Source organism: Chionomys nivalis, chromosome 3, assembly GCF_950005125.1.
Source record: "Chionomys nivalis chromosome 3, mChiNiv1.1, whole genome shotgun sequence".
In the NCBI taxonomy this organism is placed as follows: domain Eukaryota; kingdom Metazoa; phylum Chordata; class Mammalia; order Rodentia; family Cricetidae; genus Chionomys; species Chionomys nivalis.
In genome coordinates this window covers 66,663,399-66,687,075 of record NC_080088.1, presented here as the reverse complement: position 1 = coordinate 66,687,075, position 23,677 = coordinate 66,663,399, and the positions used below count along the sequence as shown (strand labels likewise).

The 23,677-nt window shown below is 36.3% G+C and overlaps 1 pseudogene; it reads right to left on the bottom strand.

Moving 5' to 3' along the window:
* Window positions 1-1,146: 1,146 nt before the first annotated feature.
* On the bottom strand, window positions 1,147-22,787 carry LOC130871294 (40S ribosomal protein S7-like; annotated as a pseudogene).
* Between the last annotated feature and the right edge of the window lie 890 nt (window positions 22,788-23,677).

Genomic DNA, 23,677 nt, shown 5'->3' with positions numbered 1-23,677 from the left:
CTTTCATTTGACAAACACAACAAGCCAGCTGCTCCTGCCAACATGTTCTGGATCACTCAATGGCTCACATGAACTTAGAAGAAAAAGAAAAGTTAATGACCTTTGTGCATGATAAATTAACAGTCTCATTGTTATGATGGTTTTCAGTTGACTAACCACCGTTACAATCACTGAACCTCCTTCTATTTAATTTTCATCTGTGGTAGAGACTGAACAGAGACCAGGTCATCATTTCCAGATGATAACAGAAGCAGAAAATGTGAGTCTATTTCATAGGCCAACACAAGGTTTCCATTAACTAAATAGAATAGGACTGTCTGTAAATTTCTTTGCATCTCATAATGAGTTTAGATTCGTCACGACGTATTTACTTCTCAGTGCATGACTTCACTTTGCTAACAATTTGGAAGGAATTTTGGTCTTGTATTGTGAATAAGACTGGCCAAATGTATGAGTTTTCTTCTCATTATGTACATGTAAATTATGTCTTAATTGCATGTAGTAAAACTAGTTGTCTATTGCTGTGACAAACAATATAACGATGGCAACTTATATAACAAAGGGTTCATTTGGCTTATGGTTCCATAGGGTTCAGAGTCTATTGTGTTGGGGAAACAGTGACAGTAAATAACAGACATGGTGGCTGGAGAAAAGATGAGGACTCACATCTTAAACTACAAGCATGAAACATGGAGAGTGACCTAAAGATGACTCATCTTTACACTCTATAAGCCTGTGCCTAGTGACATACTTCCTCCAGCAAGTCCATACCTCCTAAACCTATCCAAACAGGGCCATGAAGATCAAGTAATCAAATGTTTAAAATGAGGGAAGACTGTCATGAGATATTTGATCACACTGTGTGAAAATGTTTTGCCATTTTACCTGACCTGCCTAAGGCACCTTCTGATTGATTTAATAAAGAGCTGAATGGCCAATAGGCAGCCAGGAGAGGATAGGTGGGATCTGGGCAGCGATAAGAATTCTGCAAAGAATTTGAGAGGTGGAGGATTCACCAGCTAGACTTCAGAGGAAGTTGGATATACAGTATTGGGGTGAGGTAATGAGCCATGTGAGAGAACGTAGATTATTTATCTATTTAGTTACTTATTTAATTAAACAAGTTAATTTTTTTTGAATGAGACTTTATTCAGTCATTTTTTTTTTTACAACTGAAACTGGGAATTCAAAATTAACATCCTTGCCTATGAACTTCTTAAACACACCAGAAAAAGTTTCGACTTTGTGCTCCACGTTGTTCTGCTGTGCTTTGTCTAAATGAACCTTTATGAGCCGGCTGCCGTCCAGGTTCACGCAGATCGCTTACCCACATTCTCACTCGGGAAGACCAAGCCCTCAAGGATGGTGTCGAGGACTACGGTGAGCGTGCAGCTTCTGGGGTGCTTTTGCTTATTTTTCCTACGGCTTTTCCAAGTTGGTTTGGGCAGAATCCTCCTCTGAGCAATGAAGACTTCATGCTTCCCACTCAACTTTTTCTCCAATAAACGAACAAACCGGACATGGATTTTTTTGGAAGGATTTCAGCTGAGGAACTGATTCAAAAATTATGATGGCTTTCCGGCCACCACCAACTTCAATTTTCTTGGCCCCGGTGATGTTGAGCTCCCGCCACTGTGCCTTGAGATCCGAGTTCATTTCCAGCTTGAGCAGAGACTGAGAGATGAAGGACTCGAAAGCTTCTGCCCATTGGACTTGACAATCTAGAACTAGTTGGGAACAAGCCTAACCTAAGACCAAGCTTTCATAATAAACGGGAAGTTTCTGTGTCATTATTTCGGAGCTGGATGTCCAAAGAAAGAGCTGTTACAGAAGACATTTCGTTAAAACCATTACAGAAATCTAGCATGGTTTTTTTTTTTTTTTAATTTTGCCTAACAAATAGTCAGACCTTGTAATATCAAATATAAACTTGAAACTAATGCATAATTTTCAATTTTGGAGCAAAAGTCCATAGATGAATTTTATATTTTAATTTTAAAATATGTTGTTTTACTGCACAGCTCTGCCTGTGTTATGTACAGTTTACTGAAATCATTGCTAATGGTCATATCTTATAAAACCAACTACGCAGATTTCTTAGAACAGTCTAAAATATTGTCTTTGAATATGTTATGATAATTATACATTTAGCAATTTCATATTTCCCTATTTGTTGGGCCTTTTTTCATTTCTTCATGCCTTTTTAAATCTTTCTTCTTTGTAGCCCGGACAGATGTCGTCATGCTCCTTCTTGCTTGCCTTTGCTTAGTGTTGGCAACATGTTTAGTTTCCTATGTGTAAGTGTTTTCTTTTGTTCTCTTCTCGACGGCTACCAGGTATAGTGGTTTATTGTGTCTGGAGCTTAGAAGACAACCTGACAAAGAAAGAAATGGCCACTGACACAGAATGCATGATGCTTAGAAGCCCAGCGGCTGGGCTCATTTCTTGCACCCAAATCTTAAATTGAATCATGTAAACCAAATAATGTTGGGCAACTTAAATAATTCTATTTGCTCATCCTTAAATGTCGGATGGCATTATCACAATACCACAGATGTGCTGTGTGATGAATAAACACATGGAAGTGGAGATGTAAACATATTTTTTAAAGTGATAATTTCTGTCATGCTCTTTTCATATAGCATGATACATGAATTTTGTTTTTTAATCTAATCTATGCTCTTGGCATAATAACTGGAGATTTTAGCTCAATTTCGGTTACATATTGATATGCTATCCTAAATGTTTGTGGCAATCAATACCAACTATTTTCATCTTTATTTACCAACTAGATTTACCAAGTTGAACTAGGTAGATCTTCTATTCCATAGACTCATAATTTCTATTTTCATTTTTAAAGTGTTCCACACATTCTAGATTCCATTTTGGTCCTATCTTTTAACTTTCTTTTATACAAATCTTATTTATTTATTTATTTAGATTAGTGTGCAATGTGTATGTGGGGTCTCGTGTATGTCATAGTATGCATGCAAAGGTAAGGACATTTTTGTGGGGTCAATTCTCTCCTCCTTTTTTGTGAATTTTATGATCGAACTCAGATCATGGATTTGTGTAGAAATTTCTCTAACTCATGCGGCCATCTCCCTGATCTTACTTTCAAGCTTGCTAATTGAGTTGTCATCTTTAATCTTTCCCCATCACTCCTTCCACCTATTGTCTCAGCTCTTGTAACCATCACTTTGTTCTCAACTTCCACAGAAAACAAATGCTTAGGTTCTACATCTAAGGGAGATTATGTATGTATCAGGAAACTTTAAATCAACATTTAAAAATGCACATATAGATCTATTGCTTATTTTTAAATGAAATTGCTGGTGTGCTATTGAGATTTTGCAAATTTCGTACATTTATCCACAACAACTTTTTAGCAGATATGTACTTTGTCAATAGTTTCTTCCATTCTGTATGATGTCATCACACTTCGCTTATTGTTTACATTGCTGTGCAGAAGTGCTTTAGTTCATAGAATCTCATTTGGCTGTTCTGCTTTCCTTTCCTAAGCTATTGAGACTTTAACTTAATCCTCTTGTCCATTTCAATCCTGATGCATTTCCTGTATATTTGTCTAGAGCTTTTCTACTTTCTGACCTTCTATATAAGTCTATAATCCACTTTCTGATTATTTTTGTGACCAGTATGAAATATAATCCACTTTCTGATTATTTTTGTGACTAGTATGAAATATAAGTTTAACATCATTCTTCTTTGTGTGGATATACATTTTCCACCATTGCTTAATTTAACTACTCTCTTTTATCTTGTGCATGTTCTTAATGATTTGGGCAAAGGGCATTGGCTATGGATGTGTAGATTTTCTTCTATGCTCTCTATTCTTAACCCTTCTACATCTGTATGTGGATGCCATTTGGTTTTGCTTGCTTCAGAAGTGATTGGAAGTCAGACACTAGACTGCTTCTTGCTTTGTCCTTCTTGTTACAAATATTACAGATATTTGTTGTCTATAGCATTACATTAATTTGTCCAACATTTTATTGTTGAGAGCTTTCACTGTATCTCTGAAAATATAGATTGAAAAATGGTAGATTACATAATCGATTTTAGTGGCAATAAACAATACTTACACAAATATGATCAAATGCAATAAACCAGGAAATATGAAGTGCATTATAGAATAGAATGGTTTGTTAGAAAGCATCATCCATTCTTTACCCTTGTACCACAACAATATCTATTGTACAAATTAGATTGTGTTTTCAATTTGTGCTGCACTAAAGAAAATTTAAAAATGGATTTAAGATGTCTAATCTATCTTTAGCAATTAATGTGTTCTGGGTGTTTAAGAAGTAATTGCTCTTATTTGCATGGACTCAAACTACAAGTGTTAATTAAAGCAAAATCCAGAATACGTGAACAAATTGGAACTCTCTAATTTGTTATAAGATAAGATGCTTTCCATTGGGTTGTATAACCATTGTTAATTGTACTCAAATGCATTATTTAGAATGGGAATTTCATTTAAAGTAACAAAATGGCAATAATCACACAATGTATGTTCTCCAGCAGTGTTTGAGAAACTATCATGCATATTGACTGTATTACTGAGACGGTTTTGAAAGAGATGCATCAGACTCACAGGCAAAGCAAGTGATGGGAATAGCAGGCAAAGAGCCCGTGTGAAGCACTAAATCCACCGTTTCCTCAGCTCCTTGCAAAGGAAATTCCTTTGCAGATGGCATTAGCCCATCTCTCCCACATGCAGCTACTATTTCTAAGCAGAGGCTACCAAAGGCTGTTCTATGGAGGGCCAAGGATTTCCCCCTTTGGAGGATGTTTTTGTCTCTGACTGCAAAACGTACCTTGTGACAGAGGTGTGGGATGATTTTCCCTGGGGTGCAAACTATTCTGAGTAGCCACCCACATTCTCATGAATTTTTCAGATCTGGCTTTGGCACTGGTGGCTTTTCCATGTCCCACTCTATGAAACAATGCATAATGAATACTGCCCATGCCTCCTCAAACAAACACAGGAGGCCTCTCTGATTTATTTATTTCTGGAAGCCACGCCAGCAAGGGGAAAACACAGCAGACTGCACACTTCAGCAGTTCTCTGGGATTTTACAATCACATTTTATTAGTTTTTCCTCACTAAATCTTGTGACATTGACCCAGCTGACTTTCTTAATAGGAAAATATGATTTCTGGATTCTGTAACTCAAACTCCTGGGGAAAGGAAAATTTAAACTATTAATTTAGAACTTCCAATTTGTGACTTTTGATAGCAATTATTTAGTGAGAAGTAGTGATATTGTCCCTTAATTAGTATATTAGTTTTCTCAGACACAAAATGAGAATAAGGCACTTCTATTGTTTCACAGGGATATGAGGATGGCAAAATATTATCAAACAGAAATTCCACCATGTGCTAAAATTTGAAAAGGTAACTCAGAGAATTAATATGAGCTGAGTAAGTTAATCTGTTAATATGAGTAATGTTAATATTGGTAGGTAACTCCCTGCTTGGTTTATCATTTCCTTTTCACACTGTGGTAAAGCAATATTCATCTGCAAGAAGGAGGTTGTTTTTAGAATCAAATGCATTAAAATGGGCATGATACTTAAAAGTTACTGTTGGTTCTAACAAAAGACACATACAGACATTCAGTATTCTAATTGTTTTGGGATATCCAATGGGTTATAAAGATGTAAGCTTTTGGATGACAAAGATGTTTCTATACACAGCTCAGAACACTTTGACAGTGGGAACTGAAAGCTCCTAGGCTTAAAATGGAGCCTTAAGCCTGAAGGATAAAATGTGACCCATATTTTTCTCACTGCTCAGCAAAATGTTATTTTTGCTCCTTTCTCAGGAAAGCCCTCTGTGATTTGTGCTTGATGGGCTGTCTTCGGATCTGCCTGCAGCTTTGTGACCTGTATTTTCTTCAAGGATTCCTTGACAAGGTAGGCTACTAGCTCATATCTTCTTTCATTGCAACCCCAGTGAAGCAGTTCTTTGTGGGGATTCCTCCTTTTTTCTGAGCTTCTAAATACAATCTTTTAATATCACCATATCTTTGATGAGCAGAATAGACCCTAAGATCAATGCAAGTTAGAGTTTGCATACTGACAGAAATGTTTCATAGTAGAACTTGGCTCTGGGTCCATTTACCTAAGCAATGTTGGTCATTTTATTCATTTCCCTTACATATTTCATAAAGTTTTAAAAGATACCAGCCTCAGGGTTAAGGATCTGTCCATTTTTTGAGGAATCTGTATTTTACATTATAACTTGTAGGAAAATAGGGTACATCTTTCTGTTTTATTACTGTTAAGTAATCTATTAGTAACCTGAACTTTTGTTTCTTGAGGTCACTTTTATTCAGTTCCTACTTTTTGAAAAGTAAGTAATCAGCAGTATATGTATAGTTTCTTCTGTTCTTCCAAGATTCATTAGCCACAGGATTAGTAAAATTTTCTCTGCCTCTCCCCGCGTCCCATTTTATTTATTTATTCATTTATTTATTTATTTATTTGTGTGTGTGTCCCTCTATGTCATAGATACCTGAATGAGCAGCTGTGCCTGGCTTTTGTCATCTGCTGAGGTTTCAGACTCAGGTCCTTGCACTTGTACACCAAGCATACATAGCTGCTCGGTTACCTCCTCAGTCTTCTGAGCTCTCTAAATGTTATGGGAAAGCCTATCATACTTTCATAAATGGCTACTATTTTTATATGATCTTTATCGATCCCCAGTCCTTGCTCAGAAATGTCTGTTGTCTTATTTTACTCTACTGCGGTCATGTGCTCTAGCATCTCTTGGAGACATGATAGGAATGAAAATAGATGGGAGGTTGAGGAAGCTAATAAAAACTACATCTTTATGTTAGTGGCTATGTTCCTTACCATCATAATATCCAATTGTTCTTAAAACTTCTCAAACTCTAGTTTATTCATAATAATAAATGAGGGCTTCAGGCAGTAGAGAACTCTCTCAGTGACCACACACAAGCACCAGTGAAGGTTCTTTGACCTCAGAGGATCCTCATTTCATTATAACATCATCTGTTGTGTGATTTTGACTTCCTCTGTGGACTTTACAAGAGGATGGCTTCAAGACTTAGCATAAAAGAGAGATCTAGTCCACCAAGACTTGAAAGGCAAAAAGGAATTACCTTAAACTCATAAATATGCTACCTACCTAAATAATTACAAAAATATTTGAAATATTCTCAATGCAGAGCCAATAGACTCGCCTCCACCTGGAGTCAGCATACTTTAACCTCTATTTGAGTTATATGGTCATGTTGCTTTGCTGAGTAATATTGTGCCTAAATTGTGAGTCAACTGAATTCTTTCCTTTGAAATGATTTTAACCAATGGGAAATCTTCACTTGGGAGCATCTCTACCCTTTCTACTATAATGTAGATTGGATTTTCCATAAAATGATAATAAAAAAGAATAAGCACAATGATAACAAGAAAGAAACATAACAAGTTGAATTTTCCCATTTGTAGGATTTCAAAGCTAGATGACATCTTGAGACCTTAGAAAGTGAGTGGGAAAAGAAAGGACCATTGTCAATTCCATAATTTCTTCACCTAGAAAACATCAAACATTTATAATATTTCTGAAGTCCAGACAGTCTTTAGAACTTATTCATCTACCTCTCTTAGTAAATCAAAAACTTGTATTATGCATGTAATCTCAGCATTGTAGATACTAAAACTAAAAGATTGCTGGAAGTTTGAGAGCAGCCTAGGTAACATAAAAAGGAACAAGCTTCCTATGCTATGCAGACAGACAGACAGACAGACAGACAGGAAGTCAGGCAAACACACACACACACGTTCGTACAGAGTATTTATCTGATCATTGGCACAGGAATATGGAACATCCTCTTTTTGAAGTGAGGGACACATACATGCAACTATGAATAGATAAAGCAGGGCAATATAACTCCCTTAACTGGAAGCATTGGAATTGCAGCTGAAATAATGAGATGATAGTCATTTTTCTCACTAGTGTTTATTGTTCCAATCTTCTATTGCAATTCTACCCATATATTGGTGCTGTCAGAGTGTGAAAGCCCTTTGGATCACATCATTTGTCTCAGATCTACCCATTGTGCTCCACAGTCCTTATCTGCTCCCGTGGATCATTGAAAAGGAAGATATGTAGTTTCAGAAGTGCAGAGAATAAGTGGTCTGATTGCTACACTGCTCTCTCCATCTCCACATGAATTTTCTGTAAGTTTCATGACAGTGCTGTTTCTTTCCTTTCCCCCTTCTCTAAAAGGAGGCAGCATTTTGGCCTGAATGCATAGGAAAATCTTATTCCAATCCTGGCACGATATTGTCCTATTCTGTAAGGACACACATCCATCACTGCAGTCTGGATATTAGTAGTGGAGTGGCAGAGTTAAATGGTAAAAAATAATTGCCAGTTTATTTGTATACAATGAATCATTATTTTAAACACAATCTCGTTTAGCAGATGGTACTGGGATGTGTCGAATCAGAGGCCCTCTGATGCTGAAAAATATACCGCAACATGGAAAATAAGAGGCTCCTTTAAAACATCCCATTAAAAACAATTAAGAGGCTATTAGTTCTTGCACTGAAAAAATAATGCAACTATTCATCTTCATGCTTAAGTAGTGACAGGTGTGGGGGAAAGAGAGGAACCACAGGGTAGTTGTCTGGGGAAAGCTATCTTTCTGCATGTTCATGCACAAATTATACAGAATCAAAGTTTAACTGTTTTGTTTACTTCCACCACCCGCAAATACTTCAGAATTGGAAAAGGTGAGAAGCATAGCTTAAAGCTTAACTCCCTGTGGGATTCACTGCCTGAGAAATGCTAAACCCAACCTTGCCATTTCATAACTCACATGTAAGGAAGGACATCTCAAGGTTGCACAGCATACTGGAAGCAGCCAAGAGATGAGCGGGGCCTGGGGTTGTTTCGGAAACTGATTTTACTCTATCCAATTTTCATTTTCTTCAGGAGTCGAATCTCAGAATACCATAGATGAATGAAGGCAAAGACATTCTAAAATCTCCTATCAAAATAACCGCTACCAAAACACCTGTACCACAGACATGGTACAGAATATCACGATCTTTTCACAAAAAAATATTAAGGAGCTTATATGAAAATGACCCCTATTAGAGTTCCCATGATTAGGAGATAAACTGGAGGCCAACCAGTTCTTCCTGTGGGCTGTTATTTCAAACGGTTTAAATGTATGAAACTAGTAATTTAGACTGCTGAATCATCAGACACCTCCTTATGCTTATGCTGCAACAAAGATTTTCCTGTTGAAAAATTAATTCCAAGAACTAAGCATTGGATAAATACTTAGCTGAAGCACTAGTTGTATTCACAAGGACTGTAGAACACCAAAGTCAGTCAATGGAATATTATCATGGATCTCGTAGAAAAGCCCTGGATCAAGTTTTATTAACAAGACAAGCTGTCCTTTTTATAGTGGGTTTTCATTTTAAAATATATATGATTTAATTCTTCACAGAGAAATTATATGCTTATCTATTTATCATATTTTTTTAAAGGAAAGCCCTTTATCGTATTAAGATAGTATTTTATAACTCCCTAGGAAATTCCTTCATCTCTCACGTGTATGATCTTTTCCAAGATCCTGAAAAGATAAAGAAAAGATTTATACTTTGATATACACATAGGAAATAAATTATAAGAATGTGATGGAAGGTTTTGGCATGAATAAAGCGAGAAATGGAGACACAAGCTGTACTTCATTCTCCTGTTAATTTCAATACAGTCTCGTGGAGTACCATAGCTTCAAACTTCAGGTCATCAGAGTCACAATGCATTAGATATCTGTGTCAAGCCCAGACTTGTTATGGGTAGAACAGTAGGTATAAATAAAATTCTATCACATAAAGACACCTTGGTTCCACTTCCAATTTTACTGTGGAAAATTACAATCTCTAGGGATTGCTGGTCCATTCAAGGACTGATATATCTCTGCAGATTTCTGGTAACTCCATCAGCAAGACTATTAGATTGATTCTTCTACTTTCTATTTAGGCAACTGATTCCTAACACAACAGCGAACAGTCCAGTTCAGTGAGGTTCCTAGTCAGGCTGGAGGCCACCACTCCCTTTCTGAAAGCAACACTCCTGAGGTAATTGGTACCCAACAGAACAGAGCTCTCAGAGCCGAGCAGACATTAACTCTTAGGTTTTCCATCAAAGTGCGTAAGGGAATCAACTATGTCTGTTTCATCAATGTTTCAGTCATGCAGACATTGCCCCAGTTTTTTTCTTCCTTTGTGTTTATATATTTGTTTGTTAGTTAAAACATTACATTTTAGCCTAAGCTAACCTACAACTTGTGGAGATCCTCCTGCCTCTGCCGCCTGCAAGCTGGGTTTACAGGTGTGTTCTCCACACTCAGCTTTCCCTGCCTTTCTAACACATCATGACCACTATGAACAATATTAACCCTGAGATGGCCTACTATATTTTGTTTTCTGTTTTCTATTGACATGATTGAATAAAAACTGCATATGGTGTTTTTCTACTGGAGGTATCAGAACTATATATCTTCTGGTGCTCAAAAGGATAATAAATTGAGACACTGGGCCATCTAATACTAAACGCAAATATATTTAAGTATTTAGGAGTATATAAAAAACCTTTGTGTTTACACAAATAATCTTAGTATGCATTCTGCATTATCAGGAGTGATTTACATACTTCCTTGAAAAGAGGGCTATATGTATGAGTAATATGTTGTTTGTTGAAACCATAAACATTTTGTCCTAATATCAGAGTCTTCGCTTGCATTCTCTGAATGTGTCTATGTACTCTGATAAATTTATATATATATAAATCTATATATAAATATATAGATTATATATATATATATATATATATATATATATATATATATATATAGTCTACTGTTTTGGAGCAAATTATTTTGGTTTTGAAAACTATTTGTGCCAAGAAAGAGTGATTAAGACATTATTATGGAGTAACAGGAGAAACCTTTTCTTTGAAAATAAATTAGTGTTATGAATTATGTGTTGTGAGCGGTGATGGGAATGTTGGCCTTACTAATAATTTGGTGATGTTTTAGGAAGGTAAGCTGTAATGTCATAGGAATCCCCTGAGCATCTAACATGAAAGTCACTTTCTACACATCCTATAATGGATTTAACCAAGAAGGCTATTTTCTTTCATCTGGAGAAGTAATTAGAGATTTAGAGTTTATATTTTTCTCTCTCTACAACCCACTCCAGCTCTAAGGTCAAAAGAGAATGCACTTGAGAAGAAACAAATATAATTCCTATCTGGCTTCCTGGGCAGCCATCCAAGCAAGCCTTTCTCGGTGCACTCTGAAGGATGACAAAGAAGCAGCTTCCCCAGGTGGTGTCACAGCAAGATGCCTTCACGGTGCAGGAGGATCTCATCAAGGAAAGCCGGCCTGGTGAGAAATATTACCGAAGTGATTTGGAGTGATGGCGTTCCAGAGGGGATTGCTTAGATGGAACCAAAAGATCACATAGCTCGACAGCTGGGATGAAGAATCACACTCCCCTCAGATAAAATTCCCCATCCTTTTAGTACGTCCCTCTCACATGCGGGATTTACAGTATCAGGGCAGTTCGTGCAGTAAAACAAGCTATGGGGCTACTTTGAGTTATAATCTTCCCTCTATCTGAAACTTTTTAAAAAGAGATTTAGGACCCATTTATTTTTGGATTTTATATTATAGTCATCAAAATGGAAATAATACCATTTTGAATTCAGACTTCTAATAATTAAAATATTTGTGAAAGAAATATAGTTCTGTTAGATTTTTCCAATAATTTCAGCTTGGGAGAAAAGTTATTGCTTCTTTCTACTCATTGCAAGAACATTTATGGGCATCTACTAACAACACCATTATTTCTGAAGTTCTCCAATAAATATCTTTTTTTTAATTTTTGAAACTGTATTTTAATTACATTTATTCTTTCCATTTCTTCCTTCTAAACACTCATATGTGCCTCACTTTGCTCTCCTTCAAATCCATGCCCCCCCTTCATTCAATTGCTATTATAATGAGCACTAGTTTTTAATGGACATGACTGTATTCATTTGAATGGCTGAGCACCTGTGCTCCACTGTCAATGAGATGGACATGAAGTAGTCATTTCATTTTGAGAGATGCTTACTTTTTTAAGCAGAAGGGAATTGAGAACACAATTAACTAATGGTGCAAAGTAATGTTTGAGCACTGTGGTGACTACATGGGTGAAATTTACTATTGAGTTATTGCTCCACCTCTAAAAAGTTATTGCTAGACACATTTCCATATCAAGGCCAGACTGGGCTGGAACTGGCTGGGATTATGTTTGAGCCTGTCAAGTGCTTGAATTACAGGAGTATACCTCTAATTTAAAATTTAACTAGTCATTTTAAAACCTTTCCATACATCATTTGATGTTGGATCCATGCAAACTTACTTTTTATAACAATTGGATAGCGGGTTTCTTTTGTCCCACTCTATTGATTTAGCTATTAAATTCCACTTACAGACTTCAAGTAGTGAAAAAGCATGAACCCCTCAGTCTTCCGCCCAAGAGATCTCTGCTCCCAGAAGGACCGTTTTCCTCTGTCTTCAGTGCATAGGTAGCTATTGGTCTTGACCAGCTATAATTTGCAGGAATCAGACCTACTAGGGTTCTTCATGTTTCTGCATTTGTAATGGTGATTGTCAAACTTTCAATAAATATTAAAATATTTAATTGTTTACTATCTCTCCATACACAGCAGTAATTAAATTAGACAGAGCACATGACCTTAACCTCCAGGAGCTCAGAGAAGTCAATAATAACAAACTCACAGGTACGGTTACACTGGCTGATGTCATTCATTAACTCTTTTAACTAAAAAAATACTCACTGAGTATCTTTTTGATGCCAAACACTAGATTTTTGTGAACAGTGTAGTCTTGGACTCTCCTTTGGGCCACCAGCTAACAAATAACAAAACAGGAACATATTGTTAATTTTGAAAGTTTGGTCTTAGCTTAGGTTTTCTTTCCCATACATTTCTTACATCTTAAATTAATCTTTTTTTAAAAATTAATCTACATTCTGCCGTGTTGCCTCTCTTCTGAACCTATGTCCAAACTCTTCGGTGTCTCAATAACATCTCAGCCTCTCTTTTTCCAACAGTCCTCTCTCTTCCTGGAAATCCTACCTAGTCTCTCCTACTTAGCTATTGACCATTCATTTCTTTATTAAACCAATCAGAATGTGCAGAAGGCAGAGACACATCTTTACAGTGTAAACAAATATTCCACAGCAGAACAGATAAAAAAAAGAAAGGAAAAGAAACATGCTTTCAGCTGTTTATATTAGTTTTAGTTTATATTATAAAGGAGTAATAATCTTTGTAAAGCAAATGTATAAAATGATAACTCGTCTACACTCATATTTAGACAAGATTGCTAGGATATTTGCGCCATTATGTAGGGCTGCAGAAGCCAGTAGGAGTCTAGTCATTCATTAACACATCAAGAGGATTATGAGAGGAAGATTGTTCCAGGCAAAACAACAATGATTGTCAAGGTCCTTTCAGTCCACTGAGTTAGAAAGATATGTAGCTCCTTTTCATCTATCATCCAGAACAGCATCTGTTAAGTGTATTCTTAGAACTTGGTGAGTTAGTTTTAATCACTATGGTTCAGACTTGTAGTGCAGAGGTGTTGTTAAATTCCTCTGTGAAAAACTGAACAACATCTCTTAGGCTCTTCCAGCCAGGTGAGATTCCCACAGAATCTCACAGAAACTCAGCCCTTCTGTGATCACAGTTTCCATTTCTTCACACTTCCTCCTGCCATGTGGTTTTCACTGTATTTCTGCCTCCCAGCAAGCTGCCTTTTCATCTCAGTTTGTTATCTCAGACTTCTTTTATTTTAAATCTCCTCTGCGACCTTCTTTAATAGACTCAGTGTTTTATTCTATTATATTGAGTGCAAAAAACAGAAGATATATTAAATTTATTTGTTTCGTTATGCATACCTACAAATAAATGTTCTTTGAAGAGTTCTAAAAATTATTATTATATTATTGTTTATTATATATTTTATATATAATATGTTATTAAATTATATTATTGTTGTTATTATTATTCAGGATTCTAGATTGTTTTTTGAAGATCCTATATCAGTTTTACTAGATCAATCTTACAGGTTCTAGAAAAACTAGTATGTCAACTGATCAGAATCATGTCTTCCATTCTCCTGAGTGCTGGACTTTAGTTTAGACTTTGATCCATACCAGGAACTAGAATCAAGCACATAAATAAGGAAAACGGTATGTCTTCACTGATAACTTTGACACATACCTACACACAAGCAACAATTTTTTTATTCAATATGCCTGTGAAGTAATGATCATAAATCTATACAAAGAAAACAATAGATAAATACACTGTAAAATGCATATTTGCAAAGAGGGCACCTGTATTGGGACAAATGTGATGATTTCTGGTCTCCTAAAATTAGTTGGGCTATTTTTTAATATTCCATTCAACTATTTTTAGAAAACAGGTTGGAGATAATCAAACATTTTAATATGGATATGAAAGCCTGTATTGAAGGGTGAGAGAAAAAAGTATAAAAGAACAATAGGACAAGTCCAGAATAGACACGTGCTTCTCAGAGATAGAGCCATATCTGAGAAAGCTTGTAACAGACAGAAGGACCTCCCATGCTGAAAGACTGGAAGAATTAATGTTGTAAAATGAGTATGCTACTAAAAACAATTTAAAAAATTAAATGCAATTCAAATTAAATCACAGAACTATTTTTCCAAAGACATCGGTAAAACAACCCGAAAATATGTAAAAAGTCACAGAAGGACCCAGATGACCTGTTACCCTGAAATTGCAGGGAATAAAAGTAGGATGATGCATAATACTGCTCACACTCAAGAGTACAACATTTCTGAATAAGACTCCAGTACCACAGGAGACAAGACAAAATCTTTAGCAGACAGGACTTTATGAAACTAAAATGCTTGCTACTGGTAGAGAATGTGCAGTCCACAGGATAGGAGAAAATGAATGGCAACTATTCATTCAACAAAAGTTAGGTGTCTAATGTACAGAAAAGACTAAGAAAACTAAATACTCAATTAAAAATGAGCATGACAGTGAACAGAAAATTTTTAATAAAGGAAATACCAATGAATGGGGAACATTAAAATGTGCTCAACATTCTTAGCCACAGGGAAAAGTAGATTAAAATCACTTTAAAATGCCTAATCTAATCAGAATAGTCATTTTCAGAAACACAAATGACAACAAACGTTGTAAAGGATGTCATGAGAGTGTAAGCTAGTGTAACCAGTTTAGAAATGAGTGTAGAGATGATGCAGAAATGATGGGGAAAAGGGTATATTATTATGATTAAAAGGGGGTAGTGGATTGAATCTAATTTAATCTAAAAAACAACTGTTAATCTCAAAATACTTTACACTGATGTGGATTTTGGTTTATTGATACAAATTTAAGGTCAATTTTGTTAAGCTGTATGTATGTTTCTATTCTTGTTTAAGGTATTATGTTTATACAGCTCATTTAAAAATGTAACATATAATTAAAAATAGAGATTAATGGTCATCTATAATAGTCAAACTTATAACTATATATTAGGTTGTTTAGGTATACAAAGATATGTTTCAATTAGATAGGTAATCTAAAGATGTCAAAGACATACAGAATATAGAATTTAGAATTTTTTTTTCAGATCTCTTGTGATCCAAGGCCTGTTAGTTTTTCTTTTTTTTTCTTTTTTTTATTATTTATTTATTAAAGATTTCTGCCTCCTCCCCACCACCACCTCCCATTTCCCTCCCCATCCCCCAATCAACTCCGCCTCCCTCAGCAGCCTGAAGAGCAGTCAGGACCTCCCACCTCCTTCCAGGTCTAGTAAGGTGAGCATCCAAACTGCCTAGGCTCCCACAAAGCAAGTATGTGCAGTAGGATCAAAACCCAGTGCCATTGTTCTTGACTTCTCAGCAGTCCTCATTGTCCGCTGTGTTCAGCGAGTCCGGTTTTATCCCATGCTTTTTTAGACCCAGGCCAGCTGGCCTTGGTGAGTTCTCGAAAGATCATCCCCATTGTCTCAGTATGTGGGTGCACCCCTTGCGGTCCTGAGTTCCTTGCTCGTGCTCTCTCTCCTTCTGCTCTTGATTTGGACCTTGGGATTTCAGTCCGGTGCTCCAATGTGGGTCTCTGTCTCTGTCTCCTTTCATTGCCTGATGAAGGTTAATATTCAGGAGGATGACTATATGTTTTTCTTTGGGTTCACCTTCTTATTTAACTTCTCTAGGATCACGAAATATAGGCTCAATATCCTTTATTTATGGCTAGAATTCAATTATGAGTGAGTACATCCCATGTTCCTCTTTTTGGGTCTGGTTTACCTCACTCAAGATAGTGTTTTCTATTTCCGCCCATTTGCATGCAAAATTCAGGAAGTCATTGATTTTACTGCTGAGTAGTACTCTAATATATATATATATTCCATACTTTCTTCATCCATTCTTCCATTGAAGGGCATCTAGGTTGTTTCCAGGTTCTGGCTATTACACACATTGCTGCTATGAACATAGTTGAGCATATACTTTTGTTGTATGATAGGGCATCTCTTGGGTATATTCCCAAGAGTGGTATTGCTGGGTCCAGGGGTAGGTTGATCCCGAATTTCCTGAGAAACCGCCACACTGCTTTCCTAAGTGGTTGCACAAGTTTGCATTCCCAGCAACAATGGAGAATGTTTTAAGGACTTAGACTTTTCTCAACAGTGAGATTCGTCTGCTTCTGGCAGCATCAATTACTTCAAAGAGGATGATGGGCATTGAAGAAACTTGGTAAAGAGTTTGCCTTCAATGTTCCAAGGCTAGCCATTTGGGAAGAACGTGTTCTTGCCTGAACTGCTTGATGGTATGCTGGATAAACTGTACGTGCAGGACCCACGGGAAAATGACCTCAAACTTTGCCAATAAAGGTGGAACAATCTGTCAGGTTCCTGCTTGATAAAAGTTGCCAGGCATTCTGTAGGGCACAGAGGAAAGTGACTGATGAACTTTGCCAATATAGGTGGATAGTCATTCAAATTTTCTGATTCACTGAGAAGTCTGCCAGATAATCTCATCTGTAGGCTGAAGATGATACCCCAATGTTACAGAAGAACTTTGGGGTGACTGTCCAGGCATCTAGATGTCTATGTCATTTCTAGAGTTTTGAAAGTTGCTTGCAATATACTTTTTGTTTTGTCAGATAATTTTATATCCTTCTGGGGTCTTTGATACAGTTAAAGATTTGGTAGTTATAATTATAATCCTTTCAAATCTTAGCTAAGGGCATATTAGGTACAAGACTTAGACTCATCAGGAAAGGACAACTATTGGATTAATCCCTGTAATTTGCCAGTTACCTGTGGTCTGGACATCTAGAATGTGTTTCTTGCTTTATGTTTTTCTTGGATGTAGTCCATTTTGTTTATATTATTGCCTTTTCTTTCTTCTGGACAATACTTGTTAATTGTTTTTATTGTATATACTTTTATGTTAGGATTAGAACCTTCCTAATTAGACAAAAAAGTTGGAATGTTGTGGGGATTTGGCCATTCGGTCTAATGACCAATGGAAGGAAGGGGTTGGTTTGATGGGTGTAGTTTTCTCTGAGGATGCATGGATCCTTAGGAAATGAGAGAAAGGAGTCGCATGCTCTGTTTTGGACATGGAAGCCTTCCTGACAGCCCATCTTGGTTACCTGGTCTGGAAGTTTCTCCATCGTTCCCTGGTGGATGAAGAGGTAGTGGCCCTGCTTTGTTCTGTATTTGTGAGTGTGTTATTTCCATTTCATCCTTTAAATAAGTTCTGATCCAAGACTTTCATAGACTGTAACTTTAGTAGCAAAATTACACTTATGAAGTAAAAGCAAAAGTAATTTTTTAGTTGGGGGTCACCACAACATGAGGAACTGGTTTAAGGAACCACAACATTAGGAAGGTTGAGAACCAATGTGCTAGGATAGTTAGAAGGAAAGCTTCCATAAATAATGCCTGGAGATAAAGCAACAACTGCATGCCACACAAAACAGGATTAAATTGTAAGGATGTCTTATAAAGAAAGCACAATACATAGTGCAAATAAGCCAGATCTGAACATGATAGAAATCAAACTCCATGCCGAGGAACATACAAATTTGTATGAGCATGTATACATATTTGGGAATATCATATAAAAATGTACTAAAATTATTTATTTTTTTTTAAAAAAAAATTGGCTATAGCTCAGCTAATTGAACACTTGCCATCAGGCTTGAAGCCCCGACTTTGATCCCTAGCACTGAAAAAGCTTTGGTGTAGTGTCACTTGACTATACACCCAAAACTTGGGATTTGGAGGTAGAGGAACAAAGTCATCCTGCATTAAACAGCAACTTTATACTGAGCCAGGCTATCTGAGGCCCCATTTTAAGAAAAATATAAATACAGTAAATCTGAAAAACATAATTGTAGAATTTCTTTATTAAAAACCATTAAACCAATTTTGAACATTTTTTGAAATGCAAATCTGAGTTGAAATCAAAGAAGATTCATTTCTTTAATGGAACATCAGACAGTGCTGATAAAACAAAATACCTTCACATGTAAAAAGGAAAAAAAAATGTACCAAATATCCTCAGGCAAAATCACTCTGCTACATGATGATTTTTTAAGTAATGCATGTAGACAAAAAACATATGACTTTCAACAGCATGAAATTATAGGAGAAAATATCAATTTTGAAGAGAGTGATTGTCACTTTTGACTTTTATCTCCCGTCAAGTGGTTCTGTCTGAATCAATGAGACAGAAAGACTGCCTCAGATATTTATTGGCTTAGAGAACATATGCCATCTGTTTCTTTTTCCTCATCTTCTTTCCTCAACATACTTGGAATCATACTCCAAATAATTGATAAATGTCTGGGCACATGGTGTGAGCCGCACTCATCGACAAATCTAAGAATAGGTATTTAGACTGCGGTGAGGAACTATACTGGCTTGAGAACTTGTGAGAAGCAAGTACTGATGACCTCATGAGTAGTTGGATAGGTTTACAGTACAATGCTTGAATTTCTTTCTGTGAGTAGGGTTTAAGTCCAATTAGGTGGCTGTTGGTTACTACTAAGAGATAAGTGTCGCTATTGCATCGTTTAGTGTGTCTTCCCATGCTGCTCATTGTTGTGGTTCATAGGTTTCACAGTTCATTTAAGACTGAACTGTTTTTCTTTCTTGACAGCTTGCATAGCATCTTTGGATGTTATTAGGGATAGTCATCACAGAAGATGATTCGAGGTCAGTCCGGCTTGATGACTCCAAGACCTGTATCTAAAGTGGATACTGTCTTCAGGAATACAGATTAACCTTCAAATTCTGGAAGGTATCAAGAGCAACAGAAATTGCCTATATTATTTTTTAATCTTATAGACTTGGCTGACCAACAACCTGAAGGATAGGTCCCATGCTTGCCCCTGGAATTTTTTGCTAGATATTTTGTGGTTTTTAGGGTAGCATTATCATCAAGGAGTACAACTCATCATATGTGTGTGTGCATATATATAAGATTTTTAAATAAGCATAAAGTAATGTCTCTGTGGAAGCTTTTCACATACCCTTAGTGTTATTTATCCCTTTTCTGCTCACTTCCCTTCCCCTTGCCATTTAACGCTCCCTGGTCCCCGCCACACACACACATTTCCTTTTAGTCCCTATGTTCTACTGCTTCCCTTGCTACAGCTGTTTCTCCTCTCCCCCATAATTTATTTTTATTTTGCTGGTGTTTGTGGCTAATCTATATTATATATTATATGTTATATATTATACATTACATATATCTAAAGGTTTGGAGCTAGGATCCACAAATAAGGAAGGATATACAGCATTTATCATTATGGGTCTGTGTTACATCACTCAATAAGATACTTTCTTGTTCTTTCCATTTACCAGCAAATTTTATGATTTAGTTTTTCATTACAGCTGAATAGAATTTCATTTTGTATGTAACCCATATTTTCATTATATATTCATCAGCTGAAGCATTTAAGTTCATTCCATTTCCTAGAAACTGTAAATATAGGGGCTCTGGACATGACTGAGAGAGTATCTGTAGAGCAGTATGTCAAGTCCAGGGACTGGTAACCCCAGGAAATATGGTAGATACACTTTTAACTTTTTGAAAATGCTCCATGACTGTTTCTATAGTTGCTGTATCAATTTGAAATCCCATAAACAGTAAATGAAGGCTCCTGCTTCCTTTTTACTCACCTTGCCATCAGCATTTGTTGGCATTGTTTTATTGGTGTTGGCCACTCTGTTTAGAGTGAAGTGAAATTTCAACATAGTTTTAATTTGTGTGTACTTAATTCCTAAGACTGTTTGATATTTAACCTTAATTATTTATTAACCACTTTTATTTTTTCTGTTGAAAATTCTCTATTCAGATCCTTAGACTATTTTTAATTGGGCCATTAGTTTCCTTAACTCTTTTTGTTGCTGGTTTTTTTTTTGTATAAATTGGATATTAATCCTCTGTTTGATATATAACTGGCAAAGTTTCTCTACCATTCTGTAGGCTTCTTCTTTATTCAATTGATTGTTTCTTTTTATTTACCTAAGCTTTCCAGTTTTATGAGGTGTCGATTTTCTACTGTTGGATTTAATTGCTAGGCAAATGGAATCTTATTCAGAATTTATTCCCTGCCCATGCCTTGTGCAGTGCTGCCTATATTTTCTCTAGAAGTTCCAGGATTCTAGGTTTTATTTTGATGTCTTTGGTCAATTTTGAATTTGCTTTTTTGTGCAGAGCAAAGGACATGGGCCTCATTTTATTCTTTCATTTATGGACATTCAGTTTTCCCAGTACCATTTGTTAAAGATGCTGTTTTTTCTCCAGTGTTTATTTTTGGTATCTTTGTTAAATATCCAAGAATTTTTCTTACTTACCTCATGTTTGGATTTTCTTCTTTCCTCTATTATTTAAATGTGCACCTTGTGCTGGTATCATGCTCATTGTATTATTGTAGCTGTTATACATCTTGAAATCTTCTGTGGTAATCTCTCCAGAGTGCCATTTTGCTCACTCTTGGTCTGGCTTTCTAGGACCTTTTATGGTTTCATATGAAATCTGACTGCAATGAGAGATTGTAATCAGTCTTCTCCAGAGCAAGCCCCTTATAATTTATACAGTCTCAAGTAAGTGGTCAATCTGAAGCACATATACATGAGCCACACAAAATGGACTCAGTAGCTTGTGTGTGTGTGTTTTGTGTGTGTAATAATTAGAGAAAGGGCATGACATTGGGAGGATTGGGGGTGACACTAGAGGAGCTCGAATGGTGAGAGTAGGTGGTAGAAATGATGCAAAAACAGTACTATTGTCTAAAATAACTATTGTCCAAATGTAACAATGAAATAAATGCCTTTAAGAAAGTCCTACGTATATATGAGTATGATAGTGAATGACCATGCAGAACTGAGTATACATACTGCATGCAGCCCAAGTTTTCAAAAAGAAGTAAAATATCGCACACTCTCTAAGGATAACCAGGGTGATGAATGAGGAGAAATGAGCTTTATCATCAAATAATTACTAAAATACAATAAACAAAACCCAAAAGGTTTCTGACTGGTACCAATAATATTTGCTGTCATCTTGCAAATTGTAATGTTAATTATTTGTTAGTCATTTGTCTATACATTTTATACCTTAATAATTTTGTAAAATGAATTATTTGCATAATATGTGAGATGAAGTGTGTCACTTTCAACACAGTAGAGGAGACAAGGACAAAGAGAAAAGTGCTAGAAAAGAATAAGAATGTAGTACCAAACAGAGGCGAAAGAACAAGATGGCATAAATAAAAGATGACTATTTCAACTCAAAAGTAAATGAAAATTAAATTACCCCTAAAGTAAAACAAAGAGTCTCTAATTGGACTAAAATTATTTGTTGTGTACATGAGTCATACTGTGATTAGCTTTCTGAATATGAAATATAAAAATTTGGCTTTATGATTTCAGAACAAACAAGCAATTCTTGCAAAGCATATCATTAATAATGGAAAAGAGACTGCATAGCAAAAGTAGCCAAGCTCTGCCACTGCCGTCTCGAATCACCTTGAACTCACCACTCCTCTGCCTCAGCCTCTGTAATTCCTGGCGCTGGAGACCAGGTTCAGCTCCAGCATTGCATATTCTTATTACCACGGTGTTCAAGTTGTACTGTGACTAAGAAGCAACATGTTCTCGTCTTCTCAAGTTTTTATACTTCCTCTTCTGGTCACCATTTTTTTTCTTACTCTTCACTAGAATTTTTCTACAAGCACAATATATCCTATATCTAACTTATATAGATATTTAAGTCACCCTATAGCTATAGATATTTAACCACCCTGTAAGCCACTTTTTTGTATTTTTCTAAAATATAAACTAGGTCTTCATATTGAGCATAGAGGTTTGCATGAGAATGCTCCCCATAGCATCATATACTGAAATGCTTGGTCCTCATTTAGTAGGACTATTTAGGAAGGATTAGGAGGTGTGGCCTTTTTGGAGGAGGGGTCTCACTGAGGGCAGGGTTTGAGGTTTCAAAAGCTCATACTGTTCTTAGTTACCCCTTTGCTTCATGTTTTTATATCAAGATGTAAGTTCTCAGCCACTGGTCCAGAATCAAGCCTACTTACCTGCTGCCATGCTCCCCACCTTGATGGTCATCGAGTATAACATTCTGGAACTCTGAGCCCCAAACCAAACATTTTCTTTTACAAGTTGCCTTGGTCATGGTGTTTCATCACAGCAATAGAAATGTAACTAAGCTATTGGGGTATTCAGTACCCATCACATGAAGACTCTTGGATGTGATAAAGATAATCATGTGGTTCTCAGATTGTGGCCAGTTCCTGTTGTTATCTTTGCATATTAGATTATACCACTTTAGCAGCTTAATGCCACTATTTTAATATTTCCACAAGTTAACAGGACAGTCATTGTGACAGGCTTTTTGATTGACTGTTTGTTGCTATTTAATATGCAAGACCATAGTAGAAAAGGCTTTCATTAAGAGCATAATTTAAAATCTGGGCCATGAAACCATCTGGAAACAACTCACTCAGTTGGCTGTTGACTAGCACTTTAGCTACCTTGTCCATCAGTGCACATAAATGCACTAGGTCTATTCAAAGGGACCGAGCTTTTGCCAGTCTGGAAGTCTCAGAGATGTGATATTTCTTACATAGCAAAGCAGGAATGTGCAGGGTATAGTATCCTAGCCAATACAGCAGAATGTGCATTAGCTCTAGCTAGCCCAGGAATAGACATACTATAATCTGTCATTTTTTTTAATTTTTAATTCATTTTACATATCAACCACAGTTTCTCCTCCCACCTTCCTTCTGCTACCCCCATTGCCTTTCCCCCAACCCACTTCCCTATCCACTCCTCAGAAAGGGTAAGCTCCTTTATGGGGAGTTAACAAAGTCTGGTAAATTAAGTTGAGGCAAGACCTAGACCTTCCCCTCTGGACATCCAATATATTTTTAATGATACAAATTATTTCATCAACTAAGGAGGTAGAAAGGTGTTCCTTCACCTAAACTTATGAGCTT